The sequence below is a fragment of the Crinia signifera genome, chromosome 2 (assembly GCF_055691185.1).
Source record: "Crinia signifera chromosome 2, ASM5569118v1, whole genome shotgun sequence".
Lineage (NCBI taxonomy): Eukaryota > Metazoa > Chordata > Amphibia > Anura > Myobatrachidae > Crinia > Crinia signifera.
Genome location: NC_139218.1, coordinates 23,401,006 through 23,421,138, shown reverse-complemented (window position 1 = coordinate 23,421,138; position 20,133 = coordinate 23,401,006).

Sequence of the window (20,133 nt, the reverse complement as noted above, 5' to 3'; positions counted from 1 at the left end):
TGCTGTTTAAATAAAGTTACTGTACTCATTACTGGGTTTACAAAAAGGCGTGGACTGGATTTTATAAAGTGCTGCGCCCGCCATACTGTACTTTAGAAAATCCACTCTGCTCCAAAGTGGATAGGACACATACCGCTGCGCATTCCCTGCTTACGGCTGTCCTGGATAGTGGTTGTTTCAAAAGGAGGCATTTGCCAGTGCAGTACCGGATGTACACTAGTACTGCCAGTGGCAATTGCCTCCTTTTGTGCATCAGAGGCATTGGCGCAACGCTCCACCCCCACCCCCCTGACATGGACACAACGCTGACTACGCAGGGCTGCGCTAGGCTGCCATTGGCCCACGCTACCAGCGTGGGCCAATGGCACGCTAAGAAAAGACACAATTAGGAGAGAAAGGAAAAAAAAACACAAACTCAATAAAGAAATGACAGGACTTACTCTCAGACGGAGCGGCTGAGGCGCTGGGGGCAGTAACGGCCCGCAAGGGCAGGGTGTCCTCGCCTTCAAGCGGAGGCACTGTGTGAAGATGAGAAAAATGAGAAAGTGTGCTGTTTAAATAAAGTTACTGTACTCATTACTGGGTTTACAAAAAGGCGTTGACTGGATTTTATAAAGTGCTGCGCCCGCCATACTGTACTTTAGAAAATCCACTCTGCTCCAAAGTGGATAGGACACATACAGTACCGCTGCGCATTCCCTGCTTACGGCTGTCCTGGATAGTGGTTGTTTCAAAAGGAGGCATTTGCCAGTGCAGTACCGGATGTACACTAGTACTGCCAGTGGCAATTGCCTCCTTTTGTGCATCAGAGGCATTGGCGCAACGCTCCACCCCCACCCCCCTGACATGGACACAACGCTGACTACGCAGGGCTGCGCTAGGCTGCCATTGGCCCACGCTACCAGCGTGGGCCAATGGCACGCTAAGAAAAGACACAATTAGGAGAGAAAGGAAAAAAAAACACAAACTCAATAAAGAAATGACAGGACTTACTCTCAGACGGAGCGGCTGAGGCGCTGGGGGCAGTAACGGCCCGCAAGGGCAGGGTGTCCTCGCCTTCAAGCGGAGGCACTGTGTGAAGATGAGAAAAATGAGAAAGTGTGCTGTTTAAATAAAGTTACTGTACTCATTACTGGGTTTACAAAAAGGCGTTGACTGGATTTTATAAAGTGCTGCGCCCGCCATACTGTACTTTAGAAAATCCACTCTGCTCCAAAGTGGATAGGACACATACCGCTGCGCATTCCCTGCTTACGGCTGTCCTGGATAGTGGTTGTTTCAAAAGGAGGCATTTGCCAGTGCAGTACCGGATGTACACTAGTACTGCCAGTGGCAATTGCCTCCTTTTGTGCATCAGAGGCATTGGCGCAACGCTCCACCCCCACCCCCCTGACATGGACACAACGCTGACTACGCAGGGCTGCGCTAGGCTGCCATTGGCCCACGCTACCAGCGTGGGCCAATGGCACGCTAAGAAAAGACACAATTAGGAGAGAAAGGAAAAAAATACACAAACTCAATAAAGAAATGACAGGACTTACTCTCAGACGGAGCGGCTGATGCGCTGGGGGCAGTAACGGCCCGCAAGGGCAGGGTGTCCTCGCCTTCAAGCGGAGGCACTGTGTGAAGATGAGAAAAATGAGAAAGTGTGCTGTTTAAATAAAGTTACTGTACTCATTACTGGGTTTACAAAAAGGCGTGGACTGGATTTTATAAAGTGCTGCGCCCGCCATACTGTACTTTAGAAAATCCACTCTGCTCCAAAGTGGATAGGACACATACCGCTGCGCATTCCCTGCTTACGGCTGTCCTGGATAGTGGTTGTTTCAAAAGGAGGCATTTGCCAGTGCAGTACCGGATGTACACTAGTACTGCCAGTGGCAATTGCCTCCTTTTGTGCATCAGAGGCATTGGCGCAACGCTCCACCCCCACCCCCCTGACATGGACACAACGCTGACTACGCAGGGCTGCGCTAGGCTGCCATTGGCCCACGCTACCAGCGTGGGCCAATGGCACGCTAAGAAAAGACACAATTAGGAGAGAAAGGAAAAAAATACACAAACTCAATAAAGAAATGACAGGACTTACTCTCAGACGGAGCGGCTGAGGCGCTGGGGGCAGTAACGGCCCGCAAGGGCAGGGTGTCCTCGCCTTCAAGCGGAGGCACTGTGTGAAGATGAGAAAAATGAGAAAGTGTGCTGTTTAAATAAAGTTACTGTACTCATTACTGGGTTTACAAAAAGGCGTTGACTGGATTTTATAAAGTGCTGCGCCCGCCATACTGTACTTTAGAAAATCCACTCCGCTCCAAAGTGGATAGGACACATACCGCTGTGCATTCCCTGCTTACGTCTGCCCTGGATAGTGGTTGTTTCAAAAGGAGGCATTTGCCAGTGCAGTACCGGATTTTGTACTGCCACTGGCAAGTGCCTCCTTTGTGCCTCCTTTGCACAGCGTCTATTCTCGTATGAAAATGAGGTTGCGGCTAATTAGCATAAGCTGCGCCCTCATTTGCATACGCCCCGTCCCCTTTTCGGGCACTCGCGCGAGTGTCCCTATTTCCCCAACACAGAAGTATAACTTTTTGACAAAATATTTTGCTAAATACTGTAAACCAACCAACATTTTTCAATGCTAACATTTCATGTCTTTTAATTTTTATTTAAATCATCGAGGGAAGGTTGGCTTCAGTTTCTCACAAATACAGTATCCTATAAACGACAATACATTAGTGGGGGTTGGTGGTGGAGCTTTACCAGATAGAAATGCTAATGAGTTAGTGTACTTGGAGTGGGGAGGCTAATACTGTAGTGTGATTTTTCCTTTCACAGATACAAGATTCAAATGTAAATGTCCTTTTTAGACAATGCAGTCCAGGTTTATAGCGACCCTTAATCAAATTATCTGTCTGCACTTAATGGGCCCCACACACAGCACAATTTTCAGGCATTTTCTGAGCGATTTTAACAAATCACTCAGAAAATCCCTGAAAATGCATGTAAATCGCTGTGTATATAGCCCACACAGCGATTTACATGCGCGCCCCCGCCATTCTGAATCTGCCCAGGATTCAGAATGGACCTGCCTGTCAATCTAGAGCAGTCGCTCAGAAGCTCCTGCTCATTTGTGGCCTCGGATGTGAGCAGGGCCTTCTGAGCGACGCTGGACGCCGCCCCGAAGTACCACAACGCCGCCCCCCACCTTGACACGCCGGACACCGCCCCCGTTCACACGCGATACGCCGCTCCCGGTGATGCGCCGTGCACCACTGTAGCAGCAGGAGACCGGCGTCCCCCATGACACCGGACACCGCCGCATCCCCTGATGAAGCCGGACACCTCTGGACTAGGTCCCGCCGTGACCTCACTCTTCATTGTGTGGACGCTGCGGGACAGAGAGGACGCGACGCTGGACTCAGGAGTTGGTAAGTATTTATTTTTCCCCACTGTGCCACCAATGTATTGCCCATCTGGTGGGGTCGTTCCCCACATACCCACAACCACTGTGCCACCAATGTATTGCCCATCTGGTGGGGTCCTTCCCCACATACATACAACCACTGTGCCACCAATGAGGTATATATTCCCCATGGGGGGGTGGGTGCATAGCCACTGGCCACCAATGATTTTAATATTCCCCATGGGGGGGTGCATAGCCACTGGCCACCAATCCAATGAATTGAATATTCCCTATCTGGGGAGGGGGGCATACCACTGTGCAACCAATGCATTTATTATTCCCCATCTGGAGGGGGGGGGGGGGTGCATAGTCACTGGGCACCAATGAATTTAATAATAACCCACCCCCCCTCCAATATATAGATTTAAAAAAAAGCTGGTGGCACAGCTTTTAAATAAACATTGCTGGCCAGTGGATATGGCCCCCCTCCCCAGATGTTCCACTTCACATGTTCCACTTCCTAGTAGTGCCCGTGCCAGGCAGGACTCAGGAGATTGAGGAGAGAGAGGCCGGTGGAAGGGTGACTGAATGCAGCACTGCCACATCCTTGCCCAACACCATCATCTCCTGGCTGCATCTATACTGCCTTTACTTCTAATGCTAAGGAGACCATTTACATGTGTCTGGGCACATCCTACAAAAAGCTGACACTCAGAAACTAAAGACATTTTTTGTTTTTGTTTTGGAATTTAATCTATAGGGAATAAACCAGCCCCTCTCTGTGCCATAGGAGCTCCAGTGCCTTACACAAATACTTTTATAATTACTATAGATTGACTATTGTGAGTGTATGCGTGAGACTGCTGGGAAACATGTCTGCTTGCATTAAACTGGAATACTATGATCTGGGATTTCCTGATGCAGACTTGAATGGGTCTGCAGGTCAGAGACTTTGACAGGTGACACTCCCCCAGGCATTATTCCACCCCCTTATTTACATTTAATACTTTTTTTTTATTCCCCTGAAGTTTCTGTGAGAGATTTGAAATCTCTCATGCTGAATCTGCCATTATGAATCTCTGGCACAAATCTGTGTGTGTGTGGCTCATTATCTGAATAATTCAGTTTAAGGGAAATCTCCCATGCTGAATCTCCCTTTATGAATCTCTGGCACAAATCTCTGCGTATGTAGGGCCCATAACACTACAGAAAGGAGGGTGAACTGGCATCTCTAGTATGCAGCTTTGAAAAGGGGAATCCAGTCATCACATTTGAAGAAAACTTTCAGATTTTCACAAATACAGTATACAGGCCCTTAATCTGATCTAAGCGGTAACGGCCCCATGCGGCCGTTCCGCCGATGTTTTCGATCTGCGCATGTGCAGAGGGCACTCTGCGCATGTGCAGGCGAAATCGTCGCACAATTTTTTTTAACGCCGCAAAGGGGGTGGATAGGGGCGTGAGGGGCTACTTAGCCTCATTTCCCTATGCATACGCCCCGCGTTTCATGGGCGTTCCCATGCAAACGCGGGGCGTACGCATGGTAATGAGGCTGTGACGCATGTGTTGGGGGCGGGCATCTGACATCGCCGGATGTCAGCTGCCCGGCCCCATACTGTACATGCTTTTACACGGACAAGTGTCCGTGAGGTCTATGGGTGCGGGAGCTGGTGACGTCACCGGCGCGCGCACACACTCGCGCAATGCATTCCTGGGACCGCTGGAGACCCTGGAGAAGATGCCGGAGGCCTGCTGTGGACGCCCGGGGACTTGGTAAGTATGAAAAGAGGGTTAGGGGTTAAAAAATAAAAAATAAAAAAAAATTCGAATGATTCCAAAAACCACGGTTTTTGGAATCATTCGGATAAGGGATGTCCGGATACCGGATACTCAACCTGTATACTGTACTGTAGTAGCAAACAAAGATGGGTCATAGGAAAGACAGACATTAGGTCTACAAGCATTAGGTCGACCACTGAAGGTTGACATGCATGAAGGTCGACATGACTGAAGGTCAACATGGGTTAGGGAGACATGGTCATTAGGAAAACTAAATTATTAAGTCGACATGGGTATGGTCAACATTCAAAAAGTTCACCATCGAGTTTTTCATTATTGTTGACTGAATGTCGACACAGTCGACATGGACACTAGAAAAGTGCATTGCGTCCCCTCAGCCTCGGCCAACGGCACGCCAACAAAAGACACAAGTTGAAAAGGAAGAAAAAATACACAAACACAATAAAGAAATGACAGGACTTACTCTCAGACGGAGCGGCTGAGGCGCTGGGGGCTGTAACGGCCCGCAAGGGCAGGGTGTCCTCGCCTTCAAGCGGAGGCACTGTGTGAAGATGAGAAAAATGAGAAAGTGTGCTGTTTAAATAAAGTTACTGTACTCATTACTGGGTTTACAAAAAGGCGTTGACTGGATTTTATAAAGTGCTGCGCCCGCCATACTGTACTTTAGAAAATCCACTCCGCTCCAAAGTGGATAGGACACATACCGCTGTGCATTCCCTGCTTACGTCTGCCCTGGATAGTGGTTGTTTCAAAAGGAGGCATTTGCCAGTGCAGTACCGGATTTTGTACTGCCACTGGCAAGTGCCTCCTTTGTGCCTCCTTTGCACAGCGTCTATTCTCGTATGAAAATGAGGTTGCGGCTAATTAGCATAAGCTGCGCCCTCATTTGCATACGCCCCGTCCCCTTTTCGGGCACTCGCGCGAGTGTCCCTATTTCCCCAACACAGAAGTATAACTTTTTGACAAAATATTTTGCTAAATACTGTAAACCAACCAACATTTTTCAATGCTAACATTTCATGTCTTTTAATTTTTATTTAAATCATCGAGGGAAGGTTGGCTTCAGTTTCTCACAAATACAGTATCCTATAAACGACAATACATTAGTGGGGGTTGGTGGTGGAGCTTTACCAGATAGAAATGCTAATGAGTTAGTGTACTTGGAGTGGGGAGGCTAATACTGTAGTGTGATTTTTCCTTTCACAGATACAAGATTCAAATGTAAATGTCCTTTTTAGACAATGCAGTCCAGGTTTATAGCGACCCTTAATCAAATTATCTGTCTGCACTTAACACTACAGAAAGGAGGGTGAACTGGCATCTCTAGTATGCAGCTTTGAAAAGGGGAATCCAGTCATCACATTTGAAGAAAACTTTCAGATTTTCACAAATACAGTATACAGGCCCTTAATCTGATCTAAGCGGTAACGGCCCCATGCGGCCGTTCCGCCGATGTTTTCGATCTGCGCATGTGCAGAGGGCACTCTGCGCATGTGCAGGCGAAATCGTCGCACAATTTTTTTTAACGCCGCAAAGGGGGTGGATAGGGGCGTGAGGGGCTACTTAGCCTCATTTCCCTATGCATACGCCCCGCGTTTCATGGGCGTTCCCATGCAAACGCGGGGCGTACGCATGGTAATGAGGCTGTGACGCATGTGTTGGGGGCGGGCATCTGACATCGCCGGATGTCAGCTGCCCGGCCCCATACTGTACATGCTTTTACACGGACAAGTGTCCGTGAGGTCTATGGGTGCGGGAGCTGGTGACGTCACCGGCGCGCGCACACACTCGCGCAATGCATTCCTGGGACCGCTGGAGACCCTGGAGAAGATGCCGGAGGCCTGCTGTGGACGCCCGGGGACTTGGTAAGTATGAAAAGAGGGTTAGGGGTTAAAAAATAAAAAATAAAAAAAAATTCGAATGATTCCAAAAACCACGGTTTTTGGAATCATTCGGATAAGGGATGTCCGGATACCGGATACTCAACCTGTATACTGTACTGTAGTAGCAAACAAAGATGGGTCATAGGAAAGACAGACATTAGGTCTACAAGCATTAGGTCGACCACTGAAGGTTGACATGCATGAAGGTCGACATGACTGAAGGTCAACATGGGTTAGGGAGACATGGTCATTAGGAAAACTAAATTATTAAGTCGACATGGGTATGGTCAACATTCAAAAAGTTCACCATCGAGTTTTTCATTATTGTTGACTGAATGTCGACACAGTCGACATGGACACTAGAAAAGTGCATTGCGTCCCCTCAGCCTCGGCCAACGGCACGCCAACAAAAGACACAAGTTGAAAAGGAAGAAAAAATACACAAACACAATAAAGAAATGACAGGACTTACTCTCAGACGGAGCGGCTGAGGCGCTGGGGGCTGTAACGGCCCGCAAGGGCAGGGTGTCCTCGCCTTCAAGCGGAGGCACTGTGTGAAGATGAGAAAAATGAGAAAGTGTGCTGTTTAAATAAAGTTACTGTACTCATTACTGGGTTTACAAAAAGGCGTGGACTGGATTTTATAAAGTGCTGCGCCCGCCATACTGTACTTTAGAAAATCCACTCTGCTCCAAAGTGGATAGGACACATACCGCTGCGCATTCCCTGCTTACGGCTGTCCTGGATAGTGGTTGTTTCAAAAGGAGGCATTTGCCAGTGCAGTACCGGATGTACTGTACACTAGTACTGCCAGTGGCAATTGCCTCCTTTTGTGCATCAGAGGCATTGGCGCAACGCTCCACCCCCACCCCCCTGACATGGACACAACGCTGACTACGCAGGGCTGCGCTAGGCTGCCATTGGCCCACGCTACCAGCGTGGGCCAATGGCACGCTAAGAAAAGACACAATTAGGAGAGAAAGGAAAAAAATACACAAACTCAATAAAGAAATGACAGGACTTACTCTCAGACGGAGCGGCTGAGGCGCTGGGGGCAGTAACGGCCCGCAAGGGCAGGGTGTCCTCGCCTTCAAGCGGAGGCACTGTGTGAAGATGAGAAAAATGAGAAAGTGTGCTGTTTAAATAAAGTTACTGTACTCATTACTGGGTTTACAAAAAGGCGTGGACTGGATTTTATAAAGTGCTGCGCCCGCCATACTGTACTTTAGAAAATCCACTCTGCTCCAAAGTGGATAGGACACATACAGTACCGCTGCGCATTCCCTGCTTACGGCTGTCCTGGATAGTGGTTGTTTCAAAAGGAGGCATTTGCCAGTGCAGTACCGGATGTACACTAGTACTGCCAGTGGCAATTGCCTCCTTTTGTGCATCAGAGGCCTTGGCGCAACGCTCCACCCCCACCCCCCTGAAGAAAAAATACACAAACTCAATAAAGAAATGACAGGACTTACTCTCAGATGGAGCGGCGCCGCTTGTTGAGGCGGTGGGGGCTGTATCGGCCTGCATTTCCCTCCTCCTCCTCCTCTGAAGTCCTGTGTAAAAATAACATTTACAGTATACTGTAGTGTCCTTTCAAACATTAGTGCATTGGGTCAACACCACTAGGTCGACAGAAAGCAAGGTCGACATGGGTTTTGGTCGACTTTGGTCAAGGTCGACATTTCATTTGGTCAACACACCTACTATTACAGCATTCCCGCCAGACAATGGGCCTTATTCTGATCGGTGCAGATTTCTCCGCATGCGGTCATCCCGCCGATGGTCACTCTGCGCATGTGCAGGCGATTTCGCCGCACGTATTCTTTACACGCCGCACAGGGGGCGTAGAGGGGCGTGAGGGGCGTGTAAAAGGGGGCGCGTGTGTAGGGGGCGGGCATCTGACATCGCCGGATGTCAGCTGCCCGCCCCCATACATGATTTCACACGGACAAGTGTCCGTGTGGTCTTGGGTGGCGGGACCTGGTGGAGCGTGCGGCCCTGCATTGGAATACACTGGAATATACCATGTCGACCTTTTGAATGTTGACATACTGTAATGCTTGTGTCAATCTAATCACATGTCCACCTTGGCCCATGTCGACCTTCCTGACAGTCGACCTAATGACTGTAGACCTAAGTTCATTCTGACCGATGTCCCGATTACCTTTTTTCATAGTAAACCACCCCCACTACCAACGCCGACCCGAAGCGTGGCGAGCGCAGCGAGCCCACGAGGGGCGGCGTTACGTGTCCAACGACCTTTTCATAACCCCACTATCCACGTTGCCGTGGAGTTTAGAACAGAAAGTGTGGTGAGCGCAGCGAGCCACCGAGCCCAGCAAGCACCGCGAGGGGACACGGATACAGTATGTACCTGTACAGATAAACGCTTACCCACGCGGGCTTCACAGGTGTCCGCGTCCCCTTGCGTTTGTGTCTATCCAATTATCCATACCCGCTATAATAACAGTAAATACTGTACTACAGTACTAATGTACTTTAATTTTGTTAATGTCATGTACTGTACAGTACCTCTGCTCAGCTTGGCCCTCAATTTGGCCAGTTTATCTGGCTGCCTCCGAAGCAGGTCACTCCACCTCTTCTGCAGCGAGAGGATACTCCTATCCCTGTGCAGGACTTCCAAAATCTCCTCCTTTGCGCTCCTGTATGCGCTGTTCTTCTCTGCATTACTGGCCAAGGATTTGTCCACATGCCGCAGCAAAATCAGGAGCTCCGCATCACAGAAGTTTCTGTTTCTGTGCGCCATGTTGTCTACAGTATACTGTAATGGTGGCCGCCTTCCACGCATGTCACATGTCGACACAGGTCACATGTCAAACAAAAAACGGAAGCCCTCCACTAAAAACGGAAAAATTCGCAGTACAAATTCCACTTAACATGGAAAAATTCGCATAACAAACTTGCGCCGCATAAACCTAAACGCCGTACAGCCTTCACAGATTACGGAAACCCTCCACTAAATATGGAAAAATTCGCAGAAGAAACTTGCGCCGCATAAACTGTACATACTGTACAGTATTAATCGCAGGAATAATACTGTAGCAGCTGCAACGCACAGTTTATTAAATTAAATTAATACAGTATGAGGCCTCCCATATACTGTACTGTACGGTATGAAGACACAATTTTATTAAAGTTAAGAAACTCATTCACTGTATAGTACTGTACAGTACTGGATTGATTACTTTAGCCTAGTGACTACCATGTGTCCTGCGTTTTGTGTCATGCGCTGGGGAGTGTTCACTTCCAAAATGGATTCTGCTCAGAGACAGAGACAGCGTTACAGCTACGCAGAGCTGATCATTTTGGTTAGCTGCCGGGACAAGCCTCTGAGCAGTAACCGGGAGAAGCGCAATGCTTATAAGGATGCGCGCAGGATAATAATGCGCAAGTACTGCCGGCTGTGCAGGATTAGGTCACTCCAAAGAAAATGGAGTGACCTAGTCACAAGGCAGCCTGCGAAGCTGGAGGCCCTGCGCCGTTCCGTCGCCAGTAAGTACTGTACACTACTCCTGTTAAGGCCCATACACATTTCAAAAGACTTTGCCAAAATCTTTGATAGATATATCTGTCACCAAAGTAGTGCGTACACACTGATCTATTTTCCCAAAAGAGCAAGAGATGTTCAGGAGGTGAAAGACTTTGCTGAAAATCTTTCATGTAAAAGGCTATTTACTGTACATAATGGGCTGGGTTTGATTTCCAAGGGTGGGAGAAGGGGCCATATTATTCTGTGCATTTCAGTTTTTGGGTCCTGATTCAGAATTGATCGCTGGGCGGAGTATATTCGGAGAAATGCGATTTTGCATGCGATATCAAACGCAATTTAATACCTCTTTATTTCCCGACTATCCACTACGGCGCGGAGTCGAAATTATACAGTGTGGCGAGCGCAGCGAGCCACTGAACCCGAAGCGTGGCGAGCGGACACGGATTATGGTACATTACTGATATCGCATTCCGTGTCCCCTTGCGGCGCTCGCCAAGTTTCGGGCTCGGTGTCTCGCTGCGCTCGCCACACTATATAAAATCAACTCCACGCCACAGCGGATAGTGGGGATATGAACAGGTATTAAATCGCATGTGATATCGCATGCGATTTAGTGGCGCCGTGAAACTACACAAGTACCCGCCGGTCTATCGGATTATGTGTGTACGCAGCACGGGCTGAAAGATTAGCCACTTTCAGCCCGCATGCCGCCCCGCCGCCTCCCCCTGCTCCCTCCCCCAACATGCACCTAAATTCCGGCTACAGTACCCCTCCGAATGGCCACAATTTCATCAGGCTGCTGGGCACCCCTCCGCCCGCAGGTCCTTCCGGCCACACGCCCACCTGACATGTCTGCCTGGATGCCCCCGCACCCCCGCAGCAGCTTCCAGGGTCCCCAGCCGCTGCCTCCTCATTATAATGTGTAAGGGGCATTATGGTTATACAGTAAGGACATTAATAACATGTGTCATGTGTAAGGGGCATTACTGTGTGGTATTATCAGGGGTGCCGAGAAAAAGGGGTAGGGGGTACAAATTACCCAGGCCAAAGTCTGATGGATGATGTCCCTGATCACATGACGGTACAAACATTGGCTGGCGGGAATGCTGTAATACAGTAGGTGAAGGCTGCGTGGGCCACATGTCGAGGTCTTGCGGGCCAGATTTGGCCCATGGGCCTTGTGTTTGACACCCGTGCACTAGAGCGTGGTGGGATAATAAAATACAGTACTTGTACTTTACTGTACTAATGTTTGAAAGGACACTACAGTATACTGTAAATGTTATTTTTACACAGGACGTCAGAGGAGGAGCAGGGAAAGGGCACTTTTGTCATCAAGTGGAAGCGTGGCAAGCGGTATGTGTCCTATCCACTTTGGAGCGGAGTGGATTTTCTAAAGTACAGTATGGCGGGCGCAGCACTTTATAAAATCCAGTCCACGCCTTTTTGTAAACCCAGTAATGAGTACAGTAACTTTATTTAAACAGCACACTTTCTCATTTTTCTCATCTTCACACAGTGCCTCCGCTTGAAGGCGAGGACACCCTGCCCTTGCGGGCCGTTACTGCCCCCAGCGCCTCAGCCGCTCCGTCTGAGAGTAAGTCCTGTCATTTCTTTATTGAGTTTGTGTATTTTTTTCCTTTCTCTCCTAATTGTGTCTTTTCTTAGCGTGCCATTGGCCCACGCTGGTAGCGTGGGCCAATGGCAGCCTAGCGCAGCCCTGCGTAGTCAGCGTTGTGTCCATGTCAGGGGGGTGGGGGTGGAGCGTTGCGCCAATGCCTCTGATGCACAAAAGGAGGCAATTGCCACTGGCAGTACTAGTGTACATCCGGTACTGCACTGGCAAATGCCTCCTTTTGAAACAACCACTATCCAGGACAGCCGTAAGCAGGGAATGCGCAGCGGTATGTGTCCTATCCACTTTGGAGCAGAGTGGATTTTCTAAAGTACAGTATGGCGGGCGCAGCACTTTATAAAATCCAGTCCACGCCTTTTTGTAAACCCAGTAATGAGTACAGTAACTTTATTTAAACAGCACACTTTCTCATTTTTCTCATCTTCACACAGTGCCTCCGCTTGAAGGCGAGGACACCCTGCCCTTGCGGGCCGTTACTGCCCCCAGCGCCTCAGCCGCTCCGTCTGAGAGTAAGTCCTGTCATTTCTTTATTGAGTTTGTGTATTTTTTTCCTTTCTCTCCTAATTGTGTCTTTTCTTAGCGTGCCATTGGCCCACGCTGGTAGCGTGGGCCAATGGCAGCCTAGCGCAGCCCTGCGTAGTCAGCGTTGTGTCCATGTCAGGGGGGTGGGGGTGGAGCGTTGCGCCAATGCCTCTGATGCACAAAAGGAGGCAATTGCCACTGGCAGTACTAGTGTACATCCGGTACTGCACTGGCAAATGCCTCCTTTTGAAACAACCACTATCCAGGACAGCCGTAAGCAGGGAATGCGCAGCGGTATGTGTCCTATCCACTTTGGAGCAGAGTGGATTTTCTAAAGTACAGTATGGCGGGCGCAGCACTTTATAAAATCCAGTCCACGCCTTTTTGTAAACCCAGTAATGAGTACAGTAACTTTATTTAAACAGCACACTTTCTCATTTTTCTCATCTTCACACAGTGCCTCCGCTTGAAGGCGAGGACACCCTGCCCTTGCGGGCCGTTACTGCCCCCAGCGCCTCAGCCGCTCCGTCTGAGAGTAAGTCCTGTCATTTCTTTATTGAGTTTGTGTATTTTTTTCCTTTCTCTCCTAATTGTGTCTTTTCTTAGCGTGCCATTGGCCCACGCTGGTAGCGTGGGCCAATGGCAGCCTAGCGCAGCCCTGCGTAGTCAGCGTTGTGTCCATGTCAGGGGGGTGGGGGTGGAGCGTTGCGCCAATGCCTCTGATGCACAAAAGGAGGCAATTGCCACTGGCAGTACTAGTGTACATCCGGTACTGCACTGGCAAATGCCTCCTTTTGAAACAACCACTATCCAGGACAGCCGTAAGCAGGGAATGCGCAGCGGTACTGTATGTGTCCTATCCACTTTGGAGCAGAGTGGATTTTCTAAAGTACAGTATGGCGGGCGCAGCACTTTATAAAATCCAGTCAACGCCTTTTTGTAAACCCAGTAATGAGTACAGTAACTTTATTTAAACAGCACACTTTCTCATTTTTCTCATCTTCACACAGTGCCTCCGCTTGAAGGCGAGGACACCCTGCCCTTGCGGGCCGTTACTGCCCCCAGCGCCTCAGCCGCTCCGTCTGAGAGTAAGTCCTGTCATTTCTTTATTGAGTTTGTGTATTTTTTTCCTTTCTCTCCTAATTGTGTCTTTTCTTAGCGTGCCATTGGCCCACGCTGGTAGCGTGGGCCAATGGCAGCCTAGCGCAGCCCTGCGTAGTCAGCGTTGTGTCCATGTCAGGGGGGTGGGGGTGGAGCGTTGCGCCAATGCCTCTGATGCACAAAAGGAGGCAATTGCCACTGGCAGTACTAGTGTACATCCGGTACTGCACTGGCAAATGCCTCCTTTTGAAACAACCACTATCCAGGACAGCCGTAAGCAGGGAATGCGCAGCGGTATGTGTCCTATCCACTTTGGAGCAGAGTGGATTTTCTAAAGTACAGTATGGCGGGCGCAGCACTTTATAAAATCCAGTCCACGCCTTTTTGTAAACCCAGTAATGAGTACAGTAACTTTATTTAAACAGCACACTTTCTCATTTTTCTCATCTTCACACAGTGCCTCCGCTTGAAGGCGAGGACACCCTGCCCTTGCGGGCCGTTACTGCCCCCAGCGCCTCAGCCGCTCCGTCTGAGAGTAAGTCCTGTCATTTCTTTATTGAGTTTGTGTATTTTTTTCCTTTCTCTCCTAATTGTGTCTTTTCTTAGCGTGCCATTGGCCCACGCTGGTAGCGTGGGCCAATGGCAGCCTAGCGCAGCCCTGCGTAGTCAGCGTTGTGTCCATGTCAGGGGGGTGGGGGTGGAGCGTTGCGCCAATGCCTCTGATGCACAAAAGGAGGCAATTGCCACTGGCAGTACTAGTGTACATCCGGTACTGCACTGGCAAATGCCTCCTTTTGAAACAACCACTATCCAGGACAGCCGTAAGCAGGGAATGCGCAGCGGTATGTGTCCTATCCACTTTGGAGCAGAGTGGATTTTCTAAAGTACAGTATGGCGGGCGCAGCACTTTATAAAATCCAGTCCACGCCTTTTTGTAAACCCAGTAATGAGTACAGTAACTTTATTTAAACAGCACACTTTCTCATTTTTCTCATCTTCACACAGTGCCTCCGCTTGAAGGCGAGGACACCCTGCCCTTGCGGGCCGTTACTGCCCCCAGCGCCTCAGCCGCTCCGTCTGAGAGTAAGTCCTGTCATTTCTTTATTGAGTTTGTGTATTTTTTTCCTTTCTCTCCTAATTGTGTCTTTTCTTAGCGTGCCATTGGCCCACGCTGGTAGCGTGGGCCAATGGCAGCCTAGCGCAGCCCTGCGTAGTCAGCGTTGTGTCCATGTCAGGGGGGTGGGGGTGGAGCGTTGCGCCAATGCCTCTGATGCACAAAAGGAGGCAATTGCCACTGGCAGTACTAGTGTACATCCGGTACTGCACTGGCAAATGCCTCCTTTTGAAACAACCACTATCCAGGACAGCCGTAAGCAGGGAATGCGCAGCGGTACTGTATGTGTCCTATCCACTTTGGAGCAGAGTGGATTTTCTAAAGTACAGTATGGCGGGCGCAGCACTTTATAAAATCCAGTCAACGCCTTTTTGTAAACCCAGTAATGAGTACAGTAACTTTATTTAAACAGCACACTTTCTCATTTTTCTCATCTTCACACAGTGCCTCCGCTTGAAGGCGAGGACACCCTGCCCTTGCGGGCCGTTACTGCCCCCAGCGCCTCAGCCGCTCCGTCTGAGAGTAAGTCCTGTCATTTCTTTATTGAGTTTGTGTATTTTTTTCCTTTCTCTCCTAATTGTGTCTTTTCTTAGCGTGCCATTGGCCCACGCTGGTAGCGTGGGCCAATGGCAGCCTAGCGCAGCCCTGCGTAGTCAGCGTTGTGTCCATGTCAGGGGGGTGGGGGTGGAGCGTTGCGCCAATGCCTCTGATGCACAAAAGGAGGCAATTGCCACTGGCAGTACTAGTGTACATCCGGTACTGCACTGGCAAATGCCTCCTTTTGAAACAACCACTATCCAGGACAGCCGTAAGCAGGGAATGCGCAGCGGTATGTGTCCTATCCACTTTGGAGCAGAGTGGATTTTCTAAAGTACAGTATGGCGGGCGCAGCACTTTATAAAATCCAGTCCACGCCTTTTTGTAAACCCAGTAATGAGTACAGTAACTTTATTTAAACAGCACACTTTCTCATTTTTCTCATCTTCACACAGTGCCTCCGCTTGAAGGCGAGGACACCCTGCCCTTGCGGGCCGTTACTGCCCCCAGCGCCTCAGCCGCTCCGTCTGAGAGTAAGTCCTGTCATTTCTTTATTGAGTTTGTGTATTTTTTTCCTTTCTCTCCTAATTGTGTCTTTTCTTAGCGTGCCATTGGCCCACGCTGGTAGCGTGGGCCAATGGCAGCCTAGCGCAGCCCTGCGTAGTCAGCGTTGTGTCCATGTCAGGGGGGTGGGGGTGGAGCGTTGCGCCAATGCCTCTGATGCACAAAAGGAGGCAATTGCCACTGGCAGTACTAGTGTACATCCGGTACTGCACTGGCAAATGCCTCCTTTTGAAACAACCACTATCCAGGACAGCCGTAAGCAGGGAATGCGCAGCGGTATGTGTCCTATCCACTTTGGAGCAGAGTGGATTTTCTAAAGTACAGTATGGCGGGCGCAGCACTTTATAAAATCCAGTCCACGCCTTTTTGTAAACCCAGTAATGAGTACAGTAACTTTATTTAAACAGCACACTTTCTCATTTTTCTCATCTTCACACAGTGCCTCCGCTTGAAGGCGAGGACACCCTGCCCTTGCGGGCCGTTACTGCCCCCAGCGCCTCAGCCGCTCCGTCTGAGAGTAAGTCCTGTCATTTCTTTATTGAGTTTGTGTATTTTTTTCCTTTCTCTCCTAATTGTGTCTTTTCTTAGCGTGCCATTGGCCCACGCTGGTAGCGTGGGCCAATGGCAGCCTAGCGCAGCCCTGCGTAGTCAGCGTTGTGTCCATGTCAGGGGGGTGGGGGTGGAGCGTTGCGCCAATGCCTCTGATGCACAAAAGGAGGCAATTGCCACTGGCAGTACTAGTGTACATCCGGTACTGCACTGGCAAATGCCTCCTTTTGAAACAACCACTATCCAGGACAGCCGTAAGCAGGGAATGCGCAGCGGTACTGTATGTGTCCTATCCACTTTGGAGCAGAGTGGATTTTCTAAAGTACAGTATGGCGGGCGCAGCACTTTATAAAATCCAGTCAACGCCTTTTTGTAAACCCAGTAATGAGTACAGTAACTTTATTTAAACAGCACACTTTCTCATTTTTCTCATCTTCACACAGTGCCTCCGCTTGAAGGCGAGGACACCCTGCCCTTGCGGGCCGTTACTGCCCCCAGCGCCTCAGCCGCTCCGTCTGAGAGTAAGTCCTGTCATTTCTTTATTGAGTTTGTGTATTTTTTTCCTTTCTCTCCTAATTGTGTCTTTTCTTGGCGTGCCATTGGCCCACGCTGGTAGCGTGGGCCAATGGCAGCCTAGCGCAGCCCTGCGTAGTCAGCGTTGTGTCCATGTCAGGGGGGTGGGGGTGGAGCGTTGCGCCAATGCCTCTGATGCACAAAAGGAGGCAATTGCCACTGGCAGTACTAGTGTACATCCGGTACTGCACTGGCAAATGCCTCCTTTTGAAACAACCACTATCCAGGACAGCCGTAAGCAGGGAATGCGCAGCGGTACTGTATGTGTCCTATCCACTTTGGAGCAGAGTGGATTTTCTAAAGTACAGTATGGCGGGCGCAGCACTTTATAAAATCCAGTCAACGCCTTTTTGTAAACCCAGTAATGAGTACAGTAACTTTATTTAAACAGCACACTTTCTCATTTTTCTCATCTTCACACAGTGCCTCCGCTTGAAGGCGAGGACACCCTGCCCTTGCGGGCCGTTACTGCCCCCAGCGCCTCAGCCGCTCCGTCTGAGAGTAAGTCCTGTCATTTCTTTATTGAGTTTGTGTATTTTTTTCCTTTCTCTCCTAATTGTGTCTTCTCTTGGCGTGCCATTGGCCCACGCTGGTAGCGTGGGCCAATGGCAGCCTAGCGCAGCCCTGCGTAGTCAGCGTTGTGTCCATGTCAGGGGGGTGGGGGTGGAGCGTTGCGCCAATGCCTCTGATGCACAAAAGGAGGCAATTGCCACTGGCAGTACTAGTGTACATCCGGTACTGCACTGGCAAATGCCTCCTTTTGAAACAACCACTATCCAGGACAGCCGTAAGCAGGGAATGCGCAGTGGTATGTGTCCTATCCACTTTGGAGCAAAGTGGATTTTCTAAAGTACAGTATGGCGGGCGCAGCACTTTATAAAATTCAGTCCACGCCTTTTTGTAAAGCCACCCCGCCCTATTTACAGTAATAAGAGTACGGTAAGTTTATTAACAGTAAACAGCACTTGTTTTCATTTTTGACATTTTCCCACAGTGCCTCCGCTTCAAGACCAGGGCACCCTGCCCTGCGGGCAAGCTACAGGCCCCCCCTCAAGCATCGCCACGATGCTAAGCAGTAAGTCCTGTCATTTCTTTATTGTGTTTTGTGTTTGTGTGTTTGAACTTGTGTAGTTTTTTGCCGTGCCGTTGGGCGACGCTGTCAGCATCGGCCAACGGCAGCCTAGCACAGTCAGCGTAGTGTCCCCGCGGGAGCCCTGCACAATTACCGTAATGTCCCCGTCAGGTACTGTAGCTCTGCGTCTCGTGCACAAAGGGGGTGGGGGTGGAGGCGTGCGGTACGTCTGATGCACGACGTTTTGACCTACTGTAGACATTATTTATCTACAGTATACAGTACTGCAATACTGTATACTCTACCATAACCTCAGTGATCACAGTAGTGTGTGTGAACTAATGTTTCAAAGGACACTACAGTACAGTATACTGTAATGTACAGTACTGTAATTATTTTTACTCAGGACTTCAGAGGAGGATGGAAAGTGTACGCCCCAGAAGGTCACCTCAAACTTTGGCAGCCAGTAAGTGTCCTCCCGACCTGTTCATACAGTACCCCCAGTATCCACGTTGACGTGGAGTCTATTTTATCAAGTGTGGTGGGCACAGCACTTTATTGAAAACAGTCCACGGCTTTTTTTTTTAACACCCCCTCCTCCCCAGCGCAGTTAGCGTAGTTTCCCTGCAGCAGCCCTTCGTAGTCATGCAAATTAGCGAGTAACTCTCACACAGTGCAGGTAAACGCCAGATCCCCTGCGCTGGTGGATGGGTAATCATGCGTGTACAATACTGTATTGCACAGGGGCCAATGTGTTTTATTATTTTTTACAGGGCCAGTCCAGAACAGACATCAGTGGCTGACCACCCCTCCTCGTCCTCGTTACCCCTTTGAATACACCAGTCCCTGTGCTTCCATCCGCCATGAAGAAGGTAAGCATTGCTGCGCATACTGTACAGTATAGTAGGTGTGCGTAGCCCATTTTATTAGGGGGTGCACCATTCCAGGGGCATGTCAATCACTGGACATGTCCATCACCGCCTATTATTACACAAAATGCCACACACTTTAATGCCCATTAGAGATACTGTAATTACACACACAGTAATGCCAATTCCACATACAGTACTGTAATGCCATGCACAGTAATGTCCATTCCACATACTGTAATGCCACACACAGTAATGCCCATTCCACATAATGCCACCCAACATACTGTACTGTACAGTACAGTAATGCCAATTACACATACAGTAATGCCACACACCATAATGGCCAACACTCATACTGTAATGCTACACACAGTAATGACCATTTTACATAATGCTACACACCATACTGCCCATTACACATTATGCCAGGGCTTGACCAATGTTTGTAAAACAGGGATAATAGAAAATGTGCGTTCCAATGGTGCACGTCAAAAATTTACACCGTAATGCCGATTACATGTCACACAGCCAATACATACTCTAGTATACCACATGCCATAATGCCCATTACACGTTATGCCACACACCGTAATGCCCATTGCACTGCAAACTGTGATGCCCTCACTGTGATGCCCATTACATGGTGCACCTCACACTTCGTAATGCCTATTACATGTCACACAGACATTACACATTATGCCTCAGACCGTGATGCCCATTCAACATTAAGCCTCACACCGTGATGCCCATTACACATTATGCCACACACCATGCTGCCCATCACACATAATGGTACACACAGTAATGGCCATTACACAGAATGCTATACACTATAATGGCCATTACACATTAGGCAACATACTGTACTGTACTGTATTGCCCATTACACATTATTTGACACACATTATGCCACACACCGTAATGCCCATTACATACTGTACTGTACTGTACATTATTATGCCACACAACTGCGGCTTACCTACAGTGCATTCTCATTGC